The 22,924-nt window shown below is 36.5% G+C and overlaps 1 protein-coding gene across 3 annotated transcripts in view; it reads left to right on the top strand.

Moving 5' to 3' along the window:
* The first annotated feature begins 2,030 nt into the window (after window positions 1-2,030).
* LOC126762147 (hemicentin-1) overlaps window positions 2,031-22,924 on the top strand; it is a 268,515-nt gene continuing 247,621 nt past the window's right edge. For all 3 annotated transcript variants that reach the window (XM_050478702.1, XM_050478695.1, XM_050478685.1), the window contains exon 1: window positions 2,031-4,070. The gene's annotated coding sequence lies outside the window, so the exon portion shown is untranslated. The remainder of the gene's footprint in view (window positions 4,071-22,924) is intronic.

Here is a 22,924-nt window from a genome sequence, read left to right as displayed (position 1 = left end):
CTTTTTGTTTCTATATTGAATAAAATATTATTTGTCGAGTAAAAAATGAACTGAGAGAGGAGGTTATCGCTGACACGGAGGCCTGTTTTCCGAAGCTTGGTGTTCGAGTATTCTGAATAAAACTTGGACTCCTTTAATCGATGCTGTTTCAAATCTTTTTTTAAAAGAATATTTGGGTCCGTTGTTTGCTTCCGCACGTAAATAAGATTCTTGTCTTTTTGGGGACACTCCTCATATCAACTTTTTAAGTAATAAATGTGTAAAGTGAAACAAAAGTTACCATATTGAAACTAAATTGTCAAGACTGATTATGTCAAGTAATGGGCCCATAAAATAATCCCCCAAGCTCATATGTATTCGCTCTGCTACATTTAGCAACTTTTGACGAGTTAGGTTAGGTTAGGTTAGGTTAGGTTAGGTTAAGGTTCTAACAGCGATTTGAACAGCTTACAGCAATGGTGCGTTGTGTTACCCAAAACTCCAGTCTGATGATGAAGTAGCTTGATGCTATTTCTAGAGAGGCCAGGTACTCCTTGACTAGATTTGAGCGTACAGTTATTGAACTCAGGACTTGTATTACCACCTTGATGTTGGAATGAATGCTCATCAACCTGAAAGAAGCTGCAAGTCGTAACAGTACGTCTAGCGCCACCATGATAGCAGCCACTTCTGTGGTCCGGTAGCTTGAAGATAAGATTGATGGAGGGCTTCTAACAGAAAACTCCCTCCAACTTTCCCTCCTAGCTTCAACCCATCCGTGAAAAATTTTACTGTGCATTTTTCCGGCGACTCCTCTCCATCCACATATCCGTGTCGGCCACCTCAAGTAGTCAAGCCTTTGTCGAGGTACATAAGTGCAGTTTACTTCTTCAAGTTATTGACGAGATAATACCACTCATATAGAAATAAGAGTCCAAAACCGACAAGATAGCCTTTTTCTGCTGTAAAATTTGCTAACTATAAAAAGAAAATCTTGAAAAATAGATTTTAATATAAAACATTCTAATATTTTAATAAAGAAAATTGCATGTTATCCTCTCGAATATGATTTTATATAAACTGCTAATGAACCCTTGCACTTTAATAGTCTCTATTAACTTCACTGCTTAATGCACCACATATGTATGTATATTTCCTTTGTCGCTGTTAATGCTTTACAGTACCTGAGAGACGGGCTCTCAATGTATTTCGTCTTCAATTTCTAATTTCAGAAAAGTTGCAGCAACATTGTTGCCACAGCAAATATACTGTTGCTACAACGAATAAAGCACTTAACAGCGCGGACGACGCACCCCAAACAGTCGAGCAGAAATGTTGCAGCCCAAAACACATTCACACACACATTAACATATAATACAATATAATCAACCGTGTGGCGTGCGCATCGCCTGCCGCAGTACGACGAAGTTAATGCTGGTCATGTGCCATTGTGAGCGGAAAATTAAGTGAAAAACAGTGATGAAAATCGAGAAAAACGAGTCAACAAAACACGAAGTAAACATTTGCACACAACGCACTCGTCGTAGTTGTGACGACTCACGCACACACATACGCGCAGCCACGCACCAAGCAAACGTCAGCACAGGCGCTCGTCGTCTGCATGGACGACATCGTCAGCGCCGCCGAGTGCTCGTGTGCGTAAGCCTTAACATGCGCTGTCATGTCGCTGTTACGTGCATTTAGGCGCCGCTGTTAATGCTGGCAGCGGTGTTTTTGCTAACCGCTTGCAGAGAACTTATAACATGCTTTTACATTCTCTGCAGCCAGTCTGTTGCCAACAGCTGTTGTGCATTACCGACGCGTGACTGCTGTTGCTTTCGTTTTCGTGCGCTTTCGCCAGAGTTCTCTACATTCGCCTGGCAAACGATGTGCGACGTGCTGCGCTGCCGGCGTCGTCGGCGCTGTTGTCAGCGCGCAGCTGTTGGTCGTGTCGTGTGGGCGCTCCGTTGCCGAATGTAAATATGTTGTTGATATCACAAAAAGTATCTGCTGGGAGATTCGTGCATCTCAGTTGAAATTCGTGGCTCGTCTCCGTTACAACGTGCGTATGCGACGCGGTGACACGGTGATTTTTTAGCGAATTGCTAACGGAACATTTAGCGTTCGTCGTTAATAACGTTAGTGCGGTTTAAGTGCGCGGTGCGGCAAGGCAACGAGCCTTTCGAGAAGGTCTCTAATAAAAAGTTAATATATTTTGTGAACCTATCGTGCTGCGAACTAAACAAAAAATAGTTCTATAGCAAACAGTTATGTTGCATGTAGCTGCTTCATTGCTGCCTGTTCCACCGGAAGCTGTTCGTGCTCTATAACAATATTTTTCGTGACTGTGGCACAGCTTTCAAATTCTGACAGACATACAAGCAGGCGCGCGTGTCTTTGTATGTGTATGTATGCGTGAAAGTGAAAATGTTTATTGTGTGATTTTCGGGGCCAAAAAGGAAAAGTAATAAAACCAACAGAAGTCAATTGGAAACTTTCACGTTTAAATAGGCAAGATTCGTTTTATTATAGCCGAAGGCATACAGGTCGCCCAGCAGCTGCTGCCAACTCGAGTGCTGTGCGTGTGTGCGCGCGTTGGCTTGTAAAAAAGCGCTGCGCTTGCTAACGGTGTAGGCGCTGTGTCGCCGCGATATGGACGCGTCTAAATTCGGTCGTCTTGGGCGCCTTTGTAGCCAGAAGCGTGTGCGATTCTCGTTTGCGTAAAAATAAACACGCGCCAAAGCAGCGTAGAGCGCGTTAGCTGGCTGGTGTAATGAAATTGGGCCACTCGAGGGGCCAGCAGTGTATAAAGTAAAAGAAAAAACGACAACAAAAGCAAAAACAAATAAATTTAAATTAAAATATATTTAAGAAATTTATAAATAGTAACAGGTAAAGACAGCAGTGGCCAGGAAAAGTGGCAACAAAACAAAAAAAAAACAAAAACAATCTGTCACAAAGCTATAACTCAAAAAAAAAAATAATAATTAAAGTTATATTAATTTATAGTGTGTAGCATAGTGTATCAAAAGGGCAACAAAATCAAAGTCAAAAAGTCTGTACCGTTAAACAGTTTCTCAATAGTCCGTTAAGTGTATGAAATCAGCAAATAAAACACACATACACATACATAATCACATATGTATAAGCAAGTGTTTACAAGCGAGTGAATACATATGTATGTATATCCCTCAAACAAGCAAATTGTGGTCAATAAAAACAACAACAACAACTACTTCCACGTTAACACAAGTGTGCGCCTTTCGGTCTCCTAAGTGTTTTGAGTGACTGCAAACAAATAAATAAGTGTGGATGAAAGTGAAAAGCAGCCCAAAAAAGTGAGCAAAAAGCAAAGCGAAAAAAAGCTGATAAGAAAGTTGCGAGCCAGCTGTCAGTCCTCTATAAATACAATCTGTTCAAAGTTTGGCTCACAAGCAGAAAAACACACACACATACATACATATATATTGTATACATATATACACATTCACAGTTCCACATGTGTTTGTGTTGGCGCTCGCCCCATTTACCGTAATTGCTCAGCGCTAACCGATATTGCTGCTGAAAGCAGAACAGCAAAAGTGCTTAAACGGAGATCAACTCAGCCTACAACTTATTGCTGCAACAAAACCATTAATATCCGTTACACAAGAAACAACAACAACAAATATTTACCAAAAAAAAAATAGTTTTTTTCATAGTAAGCCAGGCGCCGCTTCCTGGCATTTGTCAGCGTCAATAAAATTCGCATTAAAATTTGTGTGCAACAAAGGCCAAGTAGCTATTGTTGCTGTTGCTAGTGCCTGGTGTTTGGTGTTTAATAGTTGGCGCGGCCACCAGCACTGACCGCATGCAACAATTTCAATTTATCACAATTTGCGTGCGTGAGTGAGTGCTGCGGCGTGTGCGCGCCACCCAGCGATTAGTGCAGTGACCAACTGGCCGATTGTGGCACAAGCAGTCAGTCAAAGTGGCAAGGCAAGTGGCGCTGCTAGTGGTGCTCAACGAAAGTGAAACTAATAACAAATAAATTATATGCAACAGAAACAAGTAAAGCAATAACAACAACAAAAACAGTGTTGCAGTGTGTGGTGAGTGCCATTTTATCGTTATGTATATATAGTATGTTTGTATGTGTAGTTAACATCGTTTATGCAAATTGTTTTTGTTATTGTGGCGCCTAGCTTGGTGCGCGCTCCCATAAAGCCCGTTAGTTAGCGTGCGGATACTAAAAGCACCGTAAAATGTTTGAATATTTTATGCGCTGTGGTTGCCATATTTCTTCAAGCCCATACAAAGCTAATAATAATTAGTCAACAGCAGCACTTTGTAGTGGCTCTTTGCTGCGAGTAAATGTGTGTTGTTGCTGGTATTTTTGTATTGCGAACTTGCGTTTGATTGAGATGTTTAGTTCGCTTTGGCAAATCGGAGGCTAACAAAGCAAGGGTGGGCAGTTTTTGTATGACAGTTTGTTGCCCTGAATTATAATGATTTTTAACTCGTAAGTTTTTATCAATGTTAAGCGCGTTTTCTCTTTTCATAAAATTTTTTTCCAAAAGTTTATTAAACTCAGCTGGTTAGCGGCAGCTTTTAACTATTATCTCGTAACCAACGACAGTCTAAAACAAAAGCAACGTTGACTACAATGAAGCTGCCAACAGCCAACAACTTGCTCTTTCTCTCTACTTCTCTCTACGTCGTTTGATATTAAAAACGTTCTAGTCGAATCAGGGTTTCTAAATATTGAAAAAAGAAAAAACTTTAACTTTAGTTGCGCCGAAGCACAAAAGAAAAGAATCCATACAAAAGATTGAGTTTGTTCGATCAGCTTGTATGTCAGCTATATAATATATTAGTCCGATCCAAAATTTTCTTCGGACTGCACCGTTGCACTAAAAAATAGCCCATGTTAAATTTGATGAAGATATCTCGCCAAATTAACAAATCTTCCATACCAAGACTTAATTTTGTTCTACAGTAAGCCAATCTGCATAATTTCATCATAGATGGCGTCATTACTTTAGGCAATAATCCATGAAAAAGTTTTCCGTACAAGCACTGATTGGGATCGTTCAATTTGTATGGCAGCTATAAGCTATAGTGGTCCAATATGGACGGTTCTGACAAATGTATTCTTTCTTGAGGCGGAAAAGTCATGTGTAAAATTTCGTATCGATATCTTAAAAACTATGGGACTTTTCATTTAAATTATATATAATTATATTTAAATAAGTCATAAATTTGGAGCCAGTGTCATCGTGTAGGATTAGTATTTATTATTAATTTCTTTCAACTTTTAAATATAAGTTTGAGAGTGAAGACATTTTATGTACTTCTGCTGTCTTCAGATGGTTGCTGCTGTAGTTTTTGACAGCACATCAAAGCCTGAATAGTTTTAGAGACCTTTTAAGTTTATTCTCAGTATATGGGGAGAATTTTGTCATTGTGTGAGGAAAGAGCCTCTGCCCAGAAAGGCATAAAACATATTTTTTTTTTTTTAGGGAATTATTTTTAAAGCTCCCCAGCTTTTAAAATATTTACATTTATTTGTGTCAACGTTTAGGAAACATATGCAGATAAGGTTGAAGGGATTTTATGGAGTTTTTTCTTCAGAGTTTCGCTAAGTATTCTTGAGTTCATTTAAAGTATTTATCCTCAAATTAACGCGTTGAAAATTATATTTAAAAGGTCTTAAAAGAGTTTTGATTATCTTTTTTCTTTCTTTGAGAAAACATTTTTTTTTTAATTTCTTATCTTTTTATTTTCTTATCTTTCCCCAACTATGTCAAAATTATTGAAAATTTTGCTTAAATTGTTTTTGAAATTTCAATGCTTCTAAAATTTTTATAAGGCTTTCAAATTAATATTAAATATTGTCTAACCAATTCTTATCCTTACTTTCTAATTGTAGCTCTAGTATTACTATACGCCCAATACTAAATAAAATAATTTTTATAAAATAAAAATGCTAAACAGCTTTAGAATCGGTCTTTCGCATTAAACCTAGCAATCTGTAAGAATTTCGCGAAGTATACCAAAATGTATATTAAAACGGCATAACACAAAAATACAAAAATTTGAGTTAAGAGTAATAATAATAATAATTGATGCAACAATAATCCAATGCTGCTTTCTTCTTTTCATTGGGGGTATTTTTTACGAGGCGGGTTCCAAAACCAGCGCACAAATATGGGGAGAGCTGTTTCGCCTTCTCACTTAAGCTTGCCTTCAAGCGGATGGTTTTTGGCTACCTAGAGGATATTTGGTTTAAGAACGGAAGCTGGTTGCGTGAACCATATGTATCATTTCTGGCCACTCCCAAGTGAAGGGCGCTCAGAGAACTTGCTTGAACTTCCACACATGGCTCCATCCTCATCCAACAATAATTCTCTCGGTATAGTTATAACTGCTGAAGTCTTTTATAATGCCATCTAGTCTTAAATTAGTTGCAAGGACAGATGGGAGCTGGCTGATCGATTCAATAACAGATTAACTCAATGTGCCTTGTTACAATTTGAGTTTCGAAAACTTTACTTATCTTTTTTTTCCTTTTATTTTTATTAATTTAAATGTATATATAATATATAATAGTGTTTTCATTCCAATCTGATTTTGTGTACGAAAGAAGAAGGATAATTATTCAAAACTTATTACAACTTAAAGCATGACAACAATATATGTATGTGCATTAGATGATGCCTCCACAGAGCGATTCCATTTGTCTGCTTCCTTCATTACGGCATCCTGACATGACTTTTCAAATAGAGTTGTCTTAAATTGTAATAAAAGAAATAAAAGATTAAGAATAAGATCCTCAATCTTTATAGAATAGTGTTTTTCTAAATTATCGATTATTTAATTAAATATTGTCAAGCAATGTGAGCACGACTAAAGGATTCACATTGCTGATATTCTATATAATTGCTCTTTTTGAACTTTACGTACGGCCTTAAGGTGGTTATCCAAATTTAAAGCTTTTATTGAGCTTTTCATTACTTTTTTTTATTCATTAATGCCTTTGTTAATATTTAATTTATCTAAAACGTTGACTTTTTAGTTTATTTTTTTCGTACGGGAATAAAATGAACTCATTCGGAGCCAAGTCAAGGCGTTATGTTGTATTATTCATGTTCGATGTTTTGAGTGCTCAAAAATGCAGTTGTTTTAGTCGATGTGTGAGAGCTCGCATTGTCGTGGTTAAGAGTCATCCTTCTTCGGCGGTTGGTTTTCCTGATTTCTTGAAAGATAACTGTCAAAAAATGGTTGTGTATCACACAGAATTTACTATTCTGCGTTGTTATAGTGGAATAGTTGCGTCATGTCCAGTTTCTCCTAGGAAAACTAATAACCATATGTTTGGTAGTGCTTCTTGCGCGAGCAACTTTTTTTGGATTCAGCTCGTCTTGAAACTACTATACAGTTGACTGCTGTTTACTTTCGAGCTCATACGCATGATTTCCCAATTCGTCACTTGTCACGGTGTTTCGAAGCACAGCTGTCGTATTCTTCCTAGCGTTTCTTTCGACAAACCGACACAACCTTTTCTTGAGCGATTGACAAATTTTGTGGGATCCATTTTTTACAGTCAAATGTTCTTACAATATTGATTGTATGCTGGTCCCACTAATCTTAATCTCATGAGAGATCACATGACGATCTTGCAATATCAGTTTGCGCATAGCATCAATAGTTTCCGGAACAACAACTGATTTCGGACCACTTAACGAAATTCGTTTTGGTGTGCACTACGACCAAGATTAAATTCTCCATAACATCGATAAACCTGTCCATTGATGAAGCTTCATCACCAAAAGTTCATAGAAGCAGTGTTGCAGAGTTAATCCATGTCGATGGTCATACAAATTAATAGCAATAATATAATCGGTTTAAGTCCATTTTTCAATGTGAATATTTTAAGTTACTGTAAACAACACAAATAGCGCATCTATGTCAAAATGTTCTGAGTATGTTTGGCGTCAAAAATGTCAAACTTTAAGATAAAGTTGTGAGTTGCTAGATTGCAACACTAGGGTTGCCACAGTCCAACATTTAAAAGGCAACCAACGAACATTAAATTACAAAATACTTTCATATGTTTGAAACCGTTTGCCGGAACAAGTTAAAAATTTGAGAGAATTTTTTTTCGGTATAAAAACTCGCAAGTAAATATAACAGCTTAAATAAACAATTGTTGGTTTTTGGCACACCAAAATTCCCTTTAAGGAACAATTTCAATATTAAATAACATTCAAAACTCACTTTTTTGTGATTTCTGCAGCAATCAATGCTTTTTTAAGCACTTCAAGACCACATTTATCAAAATTTTAGTTATTATATAGCTTTTCATATACACAATACATATGTCTATGTTTATGTATATATAGTGCATATGTATGAGTTGCGTTTGTGTGACTTGCTCAAATATATGAGCGCCACAAATCGCTTTTCTAAGCGAACTTGATTGAATTTACTTGAAAACAGCACTAACAATTGAATTTACTACTGCCCTGAGTGAGCGGTAATAACAAGAACCGCGTTGCCAACTGCGCCAGGCTTTTGTGCGAGCCACCGCACTGCCGATTCGGTCGCGCTTGAATGGGTTTCTGCGCTTTAGTGCCACCACGCTATCAATCCTCCTGCTAGACATGCCTGTACAAGTATATTTTGGTGGATATTGTGTACAGACATTTGAGCGGGTGCGCGCGTGTGTGTGTGTCGTCAAGCGTTTTTGCTTACTCCAGCGCTTGTGCAGTAAATCAAAACCAGAACGCCAATAAACTAAAACTATTTACCTATTTGCACACAACGAATGAGTAGTAAATTGAACGCATGCCGGCATGAAAATAAATAAAACAAAAAACTGTAGTATATTTTAGGGCGCTTTAGTGGAGCTAACGCGCGGCGCGCTAGACAACAACAAAGTGGCGGCAGGCATCATGTGCCAATGTGAGTTACGCGCATACAATTTACATATCCAAAGCCGCACACACATATTTATGGTGGATACCACTACTAATGCACGTGCACATATATACACACATACATATGTACATAGCATATATGGTGGGAGTGTATCGTGTGATGCTACCATGCCAAATGCGCATAAATATGAACAAATGAGCAGCAAAAGTGCGTGCGCTTATGTGTTCATGTATATATATATGTTTATATATGCAAGTGTGTGCATGCTTAAGTACACATGTGTGCGTGTATGTGTGTTTTATCGCCATAAGCGCCAGCGAAAGTATGATGTACGACTCTTTTGCAACGCATCGTAAACACAAAGTCATGCCGAAAACAGCAAACAAAAACAACCAAATATACAACAACAACCGCAAGAACAAAGTTGATATGCAAAGCGACGCTGACGTGGCGCTAACTTGAAAGGGCACATCAAGGCTGAATGGCCCCTAAATTTGCGCCAGCACTATGCCACCGCTACACATGTTGTTGTACAACAAACACACACTTACATGCATATAGCGCTAGCTCATATTTGTTGATGAGCTGGCGAAAATGTTGAGTAAAAGCCGCAATTGGATTGCGACGCAGAGCTGCTAAGCGCTATTCAAAGCGTTTTTCAGCGAATTTTTTCCAAGACGCGCCTTACATGCACACTAATAACGGCATAAACGCGCTTGCATGTATGTGTGCGTTTGCTTGCGGCCGCGACTTTCCATATGTGCTGGTATATGTGTGTGTGTGTGCGTAGTTCCGTTGAAATGAGAAAACTTTACGACCACCAAAGTGCATGGTTAAAAATTCAACGCTTTCAACTCCGCCAACAACCGTTATAAAACTAACTAAAATTGTTAACCATAAATTAGAGCGTAATAAAACAGGCCGCATGCAGTCGGTGAGGTTTCAAAAGCCATGCAGCACATATACCAACACGCATACATACAAAAACATACACACACATACACATGTAAAGCAGACACTCGAAATGAAAATCCATGTAAATAATAAGTAAATGGCAAAATGTTTGTTTTTACGGCTTTTGAGAGTTAATTTACTTTCGCAGCACTAATTGCGCGCACGTGCGCTTGTGTGAGTGAGAAAGTGTATGTATGTGTGTGTGTCAACGTATTCACCGTTTGCTATTTGTGTGACATTAATTTCCAAATATAATATCACCACGAACACTGTGTGCTTTTTGTGCGCTTGTTGCCGCACAGTGTGTGCTAAAAAACTCCGACCTTTGCCCGAAAATAGTGAAAAGCAAGCGTGCGCTTGCAGCTTTTTAATAGCAATTTGAGCAGTGAAAATGTACGCAATTAATGATGAATGCGGCAAAACATAATAATTAGTAAGCGACACTAAAAAATTTGAAGGACAAAATTGTAGAGAAGCCAGAGAAAGCTGCTTACATTTGAAATATAGCTCCTAAAATCATAAAGTTTCTACAAAAAATAAAAAAAAAATTATTTTCACATCAAATGTTTGAAAAAAGAAATATTTTATTTTCGCTCTGCTCGCATGTTTTTATAAACTTATGTATTTATGTTTATATTCATCGCATATTTACATATGTAAGTTACCACCCATGGCGTATTTATTAATAACTATCAAATAATTTTTGAAAAATGTTGGAAAATTATGAAAAAAATATTATACGTTGCTTTGATTTAGTGTTCAGTCCATATTACTAATACTACTATAACTCGTATTAACAAACGAAATCGTTCAAAGCTTCAATTCAGACTATGGTTAGCACACATATGTAGATTAAGTAACTTTTTCAAAAAAAAAAATTTAATTTTTTTTTATTTCACTCGTTTTAATATTTTTTAGTTTTATTTAACTAATGGTTTGCGACTTTGCTTAAAACTTTTTAGAAGCGCCTAAATGTAGGCAATGTTTTCTCAACTTTTTTTTCTTACTAACTTTCAAAAAAACTCATTTTATTTTTTTGTATTTCACTCGTTTTTATATTTTATAATTTTATTTAACTAATGGTTTGCGACTTTGCTTAAAATTTCTTAGATGCGCCTAAATGTAGGCAATGTTTTCTCAACTTTTTTTCTTACTAACTTTCAAAAAAACTCATTTTATTTTTTTGTATTTCACTCGCAGTTTTATTTAAGTAATAGTTTTCGACTTTGCTTGAAATTTTTTAGGTGCGCCTAAATGTAGGCAATGTTTTCTCAACATTTTTTTCTTACTAGTATTTACTTAGTATATGTATGTTAATCTCGAAACTCAGTCTCATTTTAACGAGTATTTAGTGAAAGGTTAAACAAAATGCCTAAATGTAGGCAATGTTTTTTTAAACTTGTTTTTGCTAGTATTTGCTTAAGATACATGTTTTTTCTCAAAACTTAGACTCATTTAAACTATTACATAGTGAAAATTTAAACAAAATAGTATGAGACTGATTGCTAATTTTCATTGGTAGAATTTTTTACGTGGCGGGTTCCAAACCCAGCGCACAACCCTGCGGAGGGGATGTTTCGCCTTCTCACTTTAGCTCGCCTTCAAACGGATGTTCTTAGGCTACCCAGAGGATACTTGGTCAAAGACCGAAAGTAGTGAGCTGCTTGAGTCATATGTAAAAGAATCGTTTCTGGCCACTCCCAAGTGAATGGCGATCAGAGAACTTTCCTCACTTGCGTGAACTTCTACATATGACTCCATCCTCCGCGTAAGCGGTGTCTACGCCAATTAAGAAGATGTATGAGACTGCAACAACAACTCATGTAAGCGTCTAAATGAAGGCATGTTTTTACTTTTTTACCACGTGCCATATTATTTAACTGAAAAGCAAAGCTCGATTGTGCATCTTTTCCTGTGAATAAATGTATCTTTTCAAATTCCAATTTCTATCTTATGTTATTTTAATAATAGATTGTTGTGCAAACTTTGTTCAGGCGTATGTTTTTCCATATTTCATCAAGCAATACTGAACAAAAACAACATGATAGCTTCACACGACTCACGCACGATTTGTCAAAGAAATGGCTGTCGAAAAAAGTTATAAAATTGCTATGTTTATATGATTAATTTTGTTTCAACCAGCACATAAAACCAATTTTTTTTATCGAAAATATGAATGTATTTAAAAAAAGACTAAAGCAGCAGAGTTCCCTAAAAATTACTCTAAACATTTAGATAATACAAATTTTATGAAATTTTTCAAAAATAATTTATTTATACGAGTCTGTATACAAGTATTGCACTAAATTAATCAAAACCCAATCAAAATGACAGTAGAAACTAAAATGACAATTCAAATACGATTACAAAAATAATGCAAAAAATATTTAAAATTTAATTACTCAAACCCACAAATAATATTTTCACCTCCGTGAACTTCATAATATTTATTGCTAATTTCACTGGATTTGCAACGAAGCTGATATTTACATTTCATTTGATGGCGGCAGATTGCCAGCTTGCATATTTCTATTAGCAAATAAGTGAATTGCATGGAATTCAAATCACCCAGCGGTGAAACAACAAAGTGTTCTGCCAAATTAAACAGTACGGAAACGGAACTAGAGTATGTTGACTAAAAGCAAGTATAGAGAAAAAGTTGTACTTAAAGAAATTTTTTGGAAAACAGGTGCAGAAAGAGAGTGTATCAAGTGAGTGAATTAATGTTAAAAACAAAAAAAAAATTTTCAAATAAAAAAATATTTTATTTCTAAACAAAAACCAGTTTAGAATTGTTAATGAGTATTTAAATTGAACTCAGAGTTAAGTAACTCTTTTGGACTAGTATGAAACTGGTCAATTTCGAAGGGAAAGCTGACAGTTGTTTCTTATAGCAGAACAATATGACAAAATAACAGTTATTTGCATGAAAATAATGACAGTCGGCTGACTACTTTCGCTTCTAGTTTCTGCTAATTGCTTGGTAAGCACTTTGCGATTAGTTATTTCCACTGAAAGGTTATAATAAATATGTACAGCAATACAAGTGCAGTATGCATCTAACAGTAAATTATACACATAGCTATTAGCTGTTTAAATATTTACTCTAAAATAGTATTTCTAACGGCTTTTCGCATGCAAAAAGTGTAAAATATTGATTTTGCTTTCGCTCCATTATCTTTTGCCCACTTTTCTTTCATTTTCCAACAAATGTTTGTGCAATAGAAAAAACACTTATCTCTTCTAAATTAACTTTTGCTAAATAACTGATTCGAATGACATTATTTATTTGATATTTGAGTGAGTTTATATATGTATATGTAAGTGGATTTATTTATTTACACACAAAGCTTATGGCATATAGTCAAAGCTGTCTGCATGTACATATGTATGTATGCATTACTTGACTTAACCTTTATGCAATAAAGACAATTAGCAAAACGAAAATTTACATTTTAAATTAGAAACACACACATATATACGCACATTTCGTGTTATTTACCTACTGTCTCGCCTGGTCGCCTCCCAGCCCAAACCACCCACAGACAGTTGGCTGCGAAATGTACAGACAATCGTCAGTGACCTTAGATTAAATTTTCTAAATACATACACATGTACAAAAATATATATGTGAGTGCATGTATTTAATTGCTTCTGTGTGTGTGTGCGTTTGTGCCGGCTGCTATTCATTGTGTTGTGGCCGTAAAACCGGCTTTTGTGGCACATCACAGCGTCTTCACTTGTGAGCATCAAGTGTCAGACGCAGGCGACAGCGGAAGACAAACGAAATGTGAGGCTAATATTACCATTTAGCCGGCAGTTGCGAATTAATCAATTAATTAACGACGACTGCTTGTTTGCTCAGCAGTACATGTCACTCGTAGTCACAGTGGTGGTCATATCATGTGCAACTAAGACTTTATTTTAGAAAAACGAAATGTGAGGTATGATTGTTTGCTCTTACCACTTCGTTTGCTATAAATAAAGTCCCAATTTCCTACACATAAATATAGAAAAACATTTTCTTCCTTCTTCGATAGGAAAAAGCATGCAATTTAATTTATAGTAAATGAGTGTCCTGTCAAACAGTTTTACTTGAACGGAAATTATGGAAAATACTTACTTTAGCATCTTTTTGAAGTTGACGACGAACCACGTCCAGGACCGCTATTAAAACAAACAAATTGATGCTTGAGAATCATCAATTAACAATCAGAGATCTTACTGGCTACATTCGAATATTTGAAAGTTCATTTGGGCCTAAGAAAAGTGAAAGTACGATTGGTTTCAAAATCACTAAACTTTTTCGAAAAACAGCGTCGCGTTAACGTCTGTGAAATAACGCTTTTCGACTACCAGGATGCCATGAAACGTATTATTACTGACGCTGAGTTTTTTATCTATGCTTACGATCCGAAAACAGATGAACAGTCGGTCGAATATTGTGGTTAAGATGAATCAGGTGAAAAATCAAGGCTATGTTGACCGTTTCCTTCGATTATAGAGGTGTGGTACACTTCGAATTCCTTCTGATCATCCAAGCTGTCAACTAGGAAGACGAGTTGAGTTGTTATGCGTCGTTTGTGCGAAGCTATTCGTAAAAAGATGGCGGAATTATGTACTGAAATGTCTTGGTTTTATTCGTCGCATACTCAATTGATTGCTCGTGAATTTTTCGCCAAATTTTCAACCAGCATCGTGTCGCAACCATCGTATTCGCCTGATGTAGCTCCGTGCGAGTTTCGGCTATTCAGCAAACTCAAACTACCGCTCCGGCGAAACCGTTTTGAGTCAATTCAAGACTTTGAACGTGAATCGCTACGCGCCTTGAGGGCTATTCCGGAAATTGACTTAAGCAACTGTTTCGAGGATTAGAGAAAACTTTGGTAAAAGTGTAATGGGGCCAATAGAGATTACTTTAAGAGGAAAGACCCAGACTTTGAGGAATAAACTAATAATTTTAAAATTACGAACAAAGTTTTCCTAGTTTTTGCTCATAGTTGTCAACTTTAGAATTTTTAATTGAAAATTAGGGTTTTTTACGATTTTATTTCAATCAGATCGGCGTACATTTTTTCGTTTGATATTTTGCATATTTTTTTCGATGGGTTTCATACTACTATGATTATCTTGTTTTAACAGTTCTTTATGCTGAATGTTTCCAGTTTGTAAGTAATCAGTCAGTTACTTTGCAAGTCCAATATTTATGGAGCTGTTTTGACTTTGTTTGCTTGATTTCAGAATGTGTTCTTTCAGAATTTAGCTTAGATAGTTATATGATTAAAAGATCAATCTGCCTACTCTGGTTAGCACTGTTGCAATGATAGGACTTTATATATGCATTACTTACTCGGTTCTCCTTTGCAATCAGTCCATCAAGTATACTCAGTGCTTATCGTAAGAGCACAAAGTGAAGCAGAATGCTGGACGACGAGAGTTATGTTTGTAAAATCTGAGAAATCGACATCAGCAAACTGAACTTTCGCCAATATCGCATGCATTGTGATAAAGTTTCGGCGATTTTAGCATATACACACAATCTCCAACGCTGCTCTACAGTTCAGGCATTCCCCGAAAATTTTTTATTCAGATTCTTCACCGAAATCCTGCTGGATTTGCCCTAAACCAAAGTACAAATGAAGTCAGCAACTTGCGCGTACTCACAGAAGCTTATGCTGACTTCGGCGCGGCTTTGGCGCTGTGGTCTGCCAGAAAGGAACTCGGCGCGCGCGCGAATAATCGCAGCCGTTGTTTTGCTGACTAGTTGACTAGTGCACTAGTGCAGCGGTTGATGCGCGGTTGACGTTTGGCTCTTTGCCCGGCTTTCGCTGCATATTTTTGCGCAAGTGTCAACCGAAATCGTTGATCTATGCAAAATGGTGCCCTTCACTTGAGGCACCGCATGGCAGATAGTGGCTATCTAACTGTGTATGAGTAAGCAAGCAAATGAACGTATGAACCGAAAACACACACACACACATAAGCACAGCAGCGTGGCCATTATGAACACTTTCGGCGCGTAACTCGCTACGTTACGTAATGTCTAGTCGCGGGATAAATAACCGCAACCGTAAATGGCTATGTGTGTCCGTGTGCGGCTACATGCATACTAGATGTACTGTTATAATCGCTTGTGTGTGTATTGGTATGCTGAGAAGTGTAAGCTTCTCGCTATTTCTGAGTGCGTTTGTTGTTATTGCTGTTGCTTGTGCGTGTCCTTTTGAATAAATTAATGTCAAAAGTGCTTTCGCTTTTGATTTTGATTGATGTTAGCAACAACAACGACCATGCATTTTGTGCGAGAAGTCGGTTCCACCCACAAAACACACATCGGCATACGAGTAGGCCACGCACACACATACACATGCATATGAATATGCTTTCACTCAGCAACGGCATAGAAACATAGCATGGCATAGCGCAGCACAGCATCAAACTCTGTTTTTTGCCCCAGTTTGGCTTGGTAGCTCTGCTCACTGTTGTTTTTGTTGTTCTTGTTATAACTTTTTTGCATATCTGTGCGTGTGAGTTATTGCTTGACGCAAACGTATGACGCCAGCCCGCTACCCCTCGACGTCGCTGCCGCTGTAGAACCGGAAAAGGATAAGCTATTCTCCAAGTGTGCGCTCATGTGTGTGTGTGTGTGTGTGTGTGTGTGCGAGAGTGTGTGTAGAGCAGTTCAATTCATTGCCTCTTCAATAGTTTTCGTCGCCGCTTTGGGTGGACGCATTGCAGTTTGCTGTTGTTTTTGCCGTTGTTATTGCTTCTGTTTTGTATTTCGTCATTTTGGGACTTCCGTCAGCCATGGGCAATGTCCGTCTCCGCTCCAGTGTGCTCGAAACGCTTTTATTGAGCTTAAGCTTTGACTAGTCTTTATTCATTGTCTGCAATATCTGAATATGGTTGTTAGCTGAGGCGGAGCGACTGAAGGCTGATGAAAGCCAACATAAAGCAATGTCCGTGTGGGGCATATAAGTGTCAGAGTATATGTGAGGTTACGTGTGTGAGTAACTGTTAAGGGTATGTGTGTGCGTGAGTCTCTATCTGTGTGTTTGTGTATTTTCAATGTGTCAGTGTATTGAAAAATGACGGAAATATCTTTGTGCTGAAGTCGGGCGATATGAGCCGAGCAACGGAAGTCTGTTGACATCACAAGAATCCAGAAATGAAAACATTTGCAAACTAAATTAAATTTTAAAACTAATATTAACTTTATAGTTGCAGCAAGTTAGTTGCTAGTACAGCTTGGAGTGGTTTAGTTAGAGAACGTTAGAATTTAGAGAAAGTGGTGCTAGCGTTGGAGTAAGGTGGGAGAAATTCAAAAAAAGGTTCGAAAATTTTGAAGAGTGACTTTGGAAGATTTGTAGATACTTAGGAAGCCACCCAAAATCGGAAATATATATTAACTAAACATCAAAAAATAAGTCATAAAAATTAACAGCAAAAAATGATACCTTCGAAGCGTTTAGAGCGCTCCGAAGCCGGCAACTGTAGTGCTGAATTACTAAATATGTTCTATAGTGCTAAGTACAAGCTCCCGAAGATCTTAGTTGTAAAGTATCCCAAGCTTTCGAACAAACTTCATACTCCGTTTCATTAATTTGAAGTATTTTAGGATGAACTGATAAGGTGTTTCTTCCTTTCTTTAGCTTTACTCAAACTAAAACTCAGCAAGTTTCAACATTAGAAAGCAAGCTTTTGATAGCACATGCTAAAGTTATTACTATGAGACATCCAACAGCATAAAAATAATAATGCTACAAGCATGTTGCCTATAATTAGGCGCAAAATTTACAAAAATTTACCTAATTTGTTCTTTCAAGTCGAACATCTTTATGGAAATTTCTATCTGCAAACATTGCACATTACTTCTTTAAGTTTATTATTAGTTTTAGTAAGACTATTTCCTAAATGGAACATTTATCTTAATATACATTAAAGGAAAATATGATCCTAGATGTAGGCTAAAATATTTTTTTCTTGTATATTACACAGTACCAAGTGATAAATATAATGTAGCCTACATTTCGGCACCACTTATTGATAAAAGATTAGAGATCGTTCAAGAAATTTATAAAAGACATCATTTCATATAATGGTGAGTCCAGAAATTGACTAGCTGAAAACTTTTATAATCGTCTTACTTTCTTTCAGAAGGTAGTCGTTCTTTTATTCTTGGATATATTAGCGAGGAAAGAAATAAGCAAATGAGCTTAAAAGCTACTAAGACTAATAAAGGTTAATTTTGATCTAGATAATGTTATTTCTTAATTTCTATAATGCTTTCACACTCCACCAAACTGGCTAACGAAAAATAGCTGATGAGTGAAATCAAGTTGAAAGCACCGTGAAAGCTTGCCAATCATGAAAATTATTACTAAAACGATTTTCACTGAGCTGGTTAACCAAACATAGTTAAAAAAATTATTAGTCATAAGAAAGCTCATCGGAAGCTCGTTAATCATGAAAAATAAGATTTCACTGAACTGGTTAACCAAACAAAGTTGAAAAGTAATGAGTCAAATGAAAGCTCATCGAAAGCTCAGTGAAAGCTGATCGAAAGCTCAGTGAAAGCTCTCCCATCATGAAAATCACTAAAACGATACTAGTCTGTGCCTGATCGAAAAAGACAAAAGCTTCTGCTGCGTCGTACCCTAGCGATCATTTGTATCTACAGTGTCTGCTAAGTAGTTAAGAATTGGACAAAGATGGAATTCTCAATATTTTTTAGTGATTTCTCCTTAAATCTTCAGTAAAAGAACCGTATCATCAGCATCATAATGCATTATCTTTAAAAGCTTGGAAACCACATATAAGTCACAGTTCTGCGATAAATATTGGGATATTAGTAATAAATATAATTACACTTAGAGAACAAATTTGCCAAAAATAATAGGAAAAAATGTTTACACACGCTTTAACCTTTCGAGCTTAAAAGCACTAATTATCTTATGCGTTACTAGAGCAAATCTCTCTTTAAATACGGAAAAACAAATTTAAAATTCCACCGCATGCCGCCTATTTGAGTCCACCAATTATTACTGAAAACAGGCTGTGTTGTCGACTCTGCCTATGAAACTCACACCAGCGCAACATTTAAATTTGCTTACTCGAATATCAGTTGGACGCTAAAAGTGCAGCAAATTGCCTCATTTTCCCAACAACAATAACAAATTGAATAATAAAAATATAATGCGAAAGAAAAATTCTGTGCGTTATTGCTTAATATTTGCAGGATTATTATCCTTCAGTGACATTTGTATCACTTTACCAACACATGTGCGCATATATGTACATATATAAGCATACATATGTCTGTGTATACGTTAAAGCAGTGCCTTTCGAGCTGAAGTCGTTCCAACGTATGAAGAATATGCGTAGTCCTATGAATGTATGGCTTAATTAAGGCCCCAAAGCGTTTCAGTGCCGAGATTTTGTTACATTTCAAATCCATACCGATTTTGCTGGCACTCTTTATTTTTCTATTTCTCTCCGGTATTTTGTTTTTTGCTATTTTCTTGCGCCACAAGCTCTGCTCCAACTTGTCTCGAATGAGTAATTTGAGTGCTTTTTGTACGCAGACGACAGTGACACACCCATACACAGACACATGCATTACAATATAGTTGTATGTGTGCATGCATATAATATGGCACAAAGAATCACCAGGAGCAATAGAAATAGAGAGAAAGTGGATCTGAAGCTGCTGAGGCGAATAATTTATGAAATAAAATTCATCATATTTCAACAAATTTATCTAATGCCGGCATTGCTTTATTTATATATGTATATATGTATATATATATGTGTATTTATGTATATGGATGGAAATTTTCGTTGGCAATATTGCGTATGATACAGGGTAAGCGCGAATTTTTTAAAATAACTACACTACTTTGTTCTTTATTCCACAAATATTTTTCAAGACTTCTTCCAAAGGCTTTCCATCAACCTATGTTCAGAAGGGTTTTTTCAGTGAATTAAAGTATTGTAATATTACTTAAATAAATTTATTGAACTAGAAAGGCCTATTTTGCCTTTTATTTTTTTAATTTACATATTTATTTTTTTAATTGTGTTAGATTTTCTTATATGACAGCAAAATAATATTACAGAAGTTTCACCATAAACATTCGTAAGGAACCTGACTAACAAAGATATATGTACTTGTCGAATCCTTAATCGCCAATACATAAATTCCGGTGCGTTATGGTGTTTTAGAAACTATCTGACCCTTCATAATTTCACGGCCAACAATATCTCTGTGAACACTTCAAATCGCCATTGAGGTTAAGTATATTATACAGTAGTTGTATTAAAGTACGAATATCACATTTTCGCAAGATCATTTCACTTATTTAAGTTCGCGAAAGAACTCCTTTTCAAAAAAATACGTTTCGGGGTACATAAGATGTCTTTTAAAAGTACCTTAATTGCTAAACTACTTCCAGAAACACACACAACTTTGAATACTAGCTCTGCCAACCTTCTTAAAATTTTATCAAAGCCCTACAATTAAGGTTTCAATTTAGTAAATAAAATATAAAATGTTGCCTACATTCAGGCGCGAGATCAAAATATCTATCAAAGTCATAAACCCTACACTACCATATAAACATAGCTCTCATACTAAAGCTTAAGCCAAGCTAACTAAGAACGATGACTTTAGTGATCTGGTATGTTAGCGGAATGTATAATACTGAAAAGTAGTGATCTTGCTTTTCGTAAAGAGAAAGTCTGCTTTTTTATTGGCATCATCCAATGTCTACAATAGTTTTACTCTGGCATAAACAGGGTTCTTCTAAATCTATCAGCTGTTGATATTTTAAGGGTCTGATAGCATAAAAATAATAACGCTTAAAGCATGTCCTCACATCCACTTAAGTCTGTCACTATTCTCCATTAAAACTTCTTTAATAATATATTTGACACTTTCCTTTCTTTTTGGACGCATGTCTATTTTTTAGTATGGTTATTTTCTGTATGCAATCATTGCAGTATCTTTTATTCGGCAAAGTTTTATTTATATTTTTATTTTGTTTCTAGGGAGTATAAAATTATTTTCAAGGAAAATATCATCCTAGATGTAGGCTAAACTTCATATTTATCCTGTATTGCACAGAATTAAGTAATAAACAAAGCGTTGCCTACATTTAGGTGTCACTCATCTTTACCTTTTAATATAATGAATTTAGCAGTCTTGATTCATAAAGCTATCGATGATTGAGTCTTATTAAAATATACTACATACTTCTATAGTTAAAAGAGTATCAGTCAGATTACACTTTCGATTTGCTCTCTATAACACAGAAACAGTTATAAATATGTCACTGCCTACCTTTAGGCGTCATATTATCATGTATACTGAGATTACCCAACACTTTTCATAAGTTTACAGGCGAAGGTAATAGATATCACAAACATTGAAACAAAATTTGAGAATGGTTATTTATTGGTTATAAAATGGTTATATTTTGGTTATATCTAAGAGCAGGAGCTAAAAATTTTTGCTGCCTATATATAATATGATGTAGTGGTTCGTAAGGAATAAAAAACTCAATTTCGATGCTCTTGATGATACGTTGTATTGTATTTGACGACATAGTATATTTTTCATCTTTTTCATATGCAGAGGCTTAATACTGCCTCTGTTTCATAGGAGACTAAATGTATTTGTATTTGATTCGAAAAAATCATCTATTAATAACAACGAAACCTTTAAAAATGTAAAACATTTATAAGTTTTTGCTTAATTTTTCAGCGCAGCACCCTGTATGCGCACAATAGCCAGTGTCTTGACAACGCAGGCGAAGCTGCATAAATTTTTACTTCGACATTCATTTGCCAACAAACGATAAGCACAACACGTGCGATACAAATTGTTGTTGTTGCTGTTGTTTTTGTAATATTTGCTCTCGGCAAATAGAGGTGCATGCGTAACGGTAACTTAGTTAGGTCAGGTTATTAACGCACCGAAGAGGGAGCAAGGCTGCATGCACTGAAGCAAACACTCGCACTTTTGTATATACATATGCACGCATATACTCACTCGTTATGTATGTATGTATATATATATTTATATAAGTATGTATTTTTATAGCTTCTGTACTGTTGTTAAGCGATTTAAAGCTGGAAAATATTTGAAAAATCCTGCAATTTTATTAGTTGCCGCTCATGGGAGTTATCTGCACTGCATTTTCACGCACATATATGTATATACATATGTATATACAGTCACACACACATGCATATGCGCTTGGATGCTGTTATTCGCTTGAGCTTGCATTTTGATGAGTTCGAATGCCGGCAGTTATTGAGTATTGCGCACGCATACACACACTAATGCAAGCAGATAGCCTTAGGTAACTTTATCTATTCATGTATTTGTATATGTGAACATATATGTATGTCTGTGTGTGACTGCAGATTTGCATTGCACGAGGTCAAATGTTATTTCAGCACTAATACGTGCAAAGTGTTGGCGCAAGCATACACATATTGATATCTATATATGTGAGCGTGTGTGTGTGTGTGACTGTGTGTACCGTGTCAGCTTTTCCAAGAGTTGCAGACAAATTTTTCTCGGACCAATAAACACAAATAAATCATTTTAAATCTGCCTGATTCCATTGAGATAGACGCATGCCATTGTGCTGCGAGCGGCAAATATATTCTATTAGATGAAATGTACGTGCCACACACACACACGCTTGCATAAATGTACATATATATGCGCAATCATTGATTTACATATTCACTGAGTCACCTACAACAACAACAACAACACTCCTACTGCTGCCGCTATCAAAGGCATGCATACGCAATAAGGCGTTCACACTGACGCCGACGCCCACACCGACGCCGACTCTGACGACGTGGATGACGATGGCGATGGCGATGGCGCTGACGACGCTGGCAATGGCAATGGCACACATGAGCGCACCGCAAGCACTAAAGAAATTTCCATATGGCATAATGGATTTTCCATTTACCGGACCGGCCCAGCTTCACCCGGCATATGTCCATACCTTGCGCATGAGTGGGTGTGTGTGTATGTGTGGGTGGCAGT

The sequence above is a fragment of the Bactrocera neohumeralis genome, chromosome 2 (assembly GCF_024586455.1).
Source record: "Bactrocera neohumeralis isolate Rockhampton chromosome 2, APGP_CSIRO_Bneo_wtdbg2-racon-allhic-juicebox.fasta_v2, whole genome shotgun sequence".
NCBI lineage: Eukaryota > Metazoa > Arthropoda > Insecta > Diptera > Tephritidae > Bactrocera > Bactrocera neohumeralis.
This window is presented reverse-complemented; position numbering and strand designations above follow the sequence as displayed.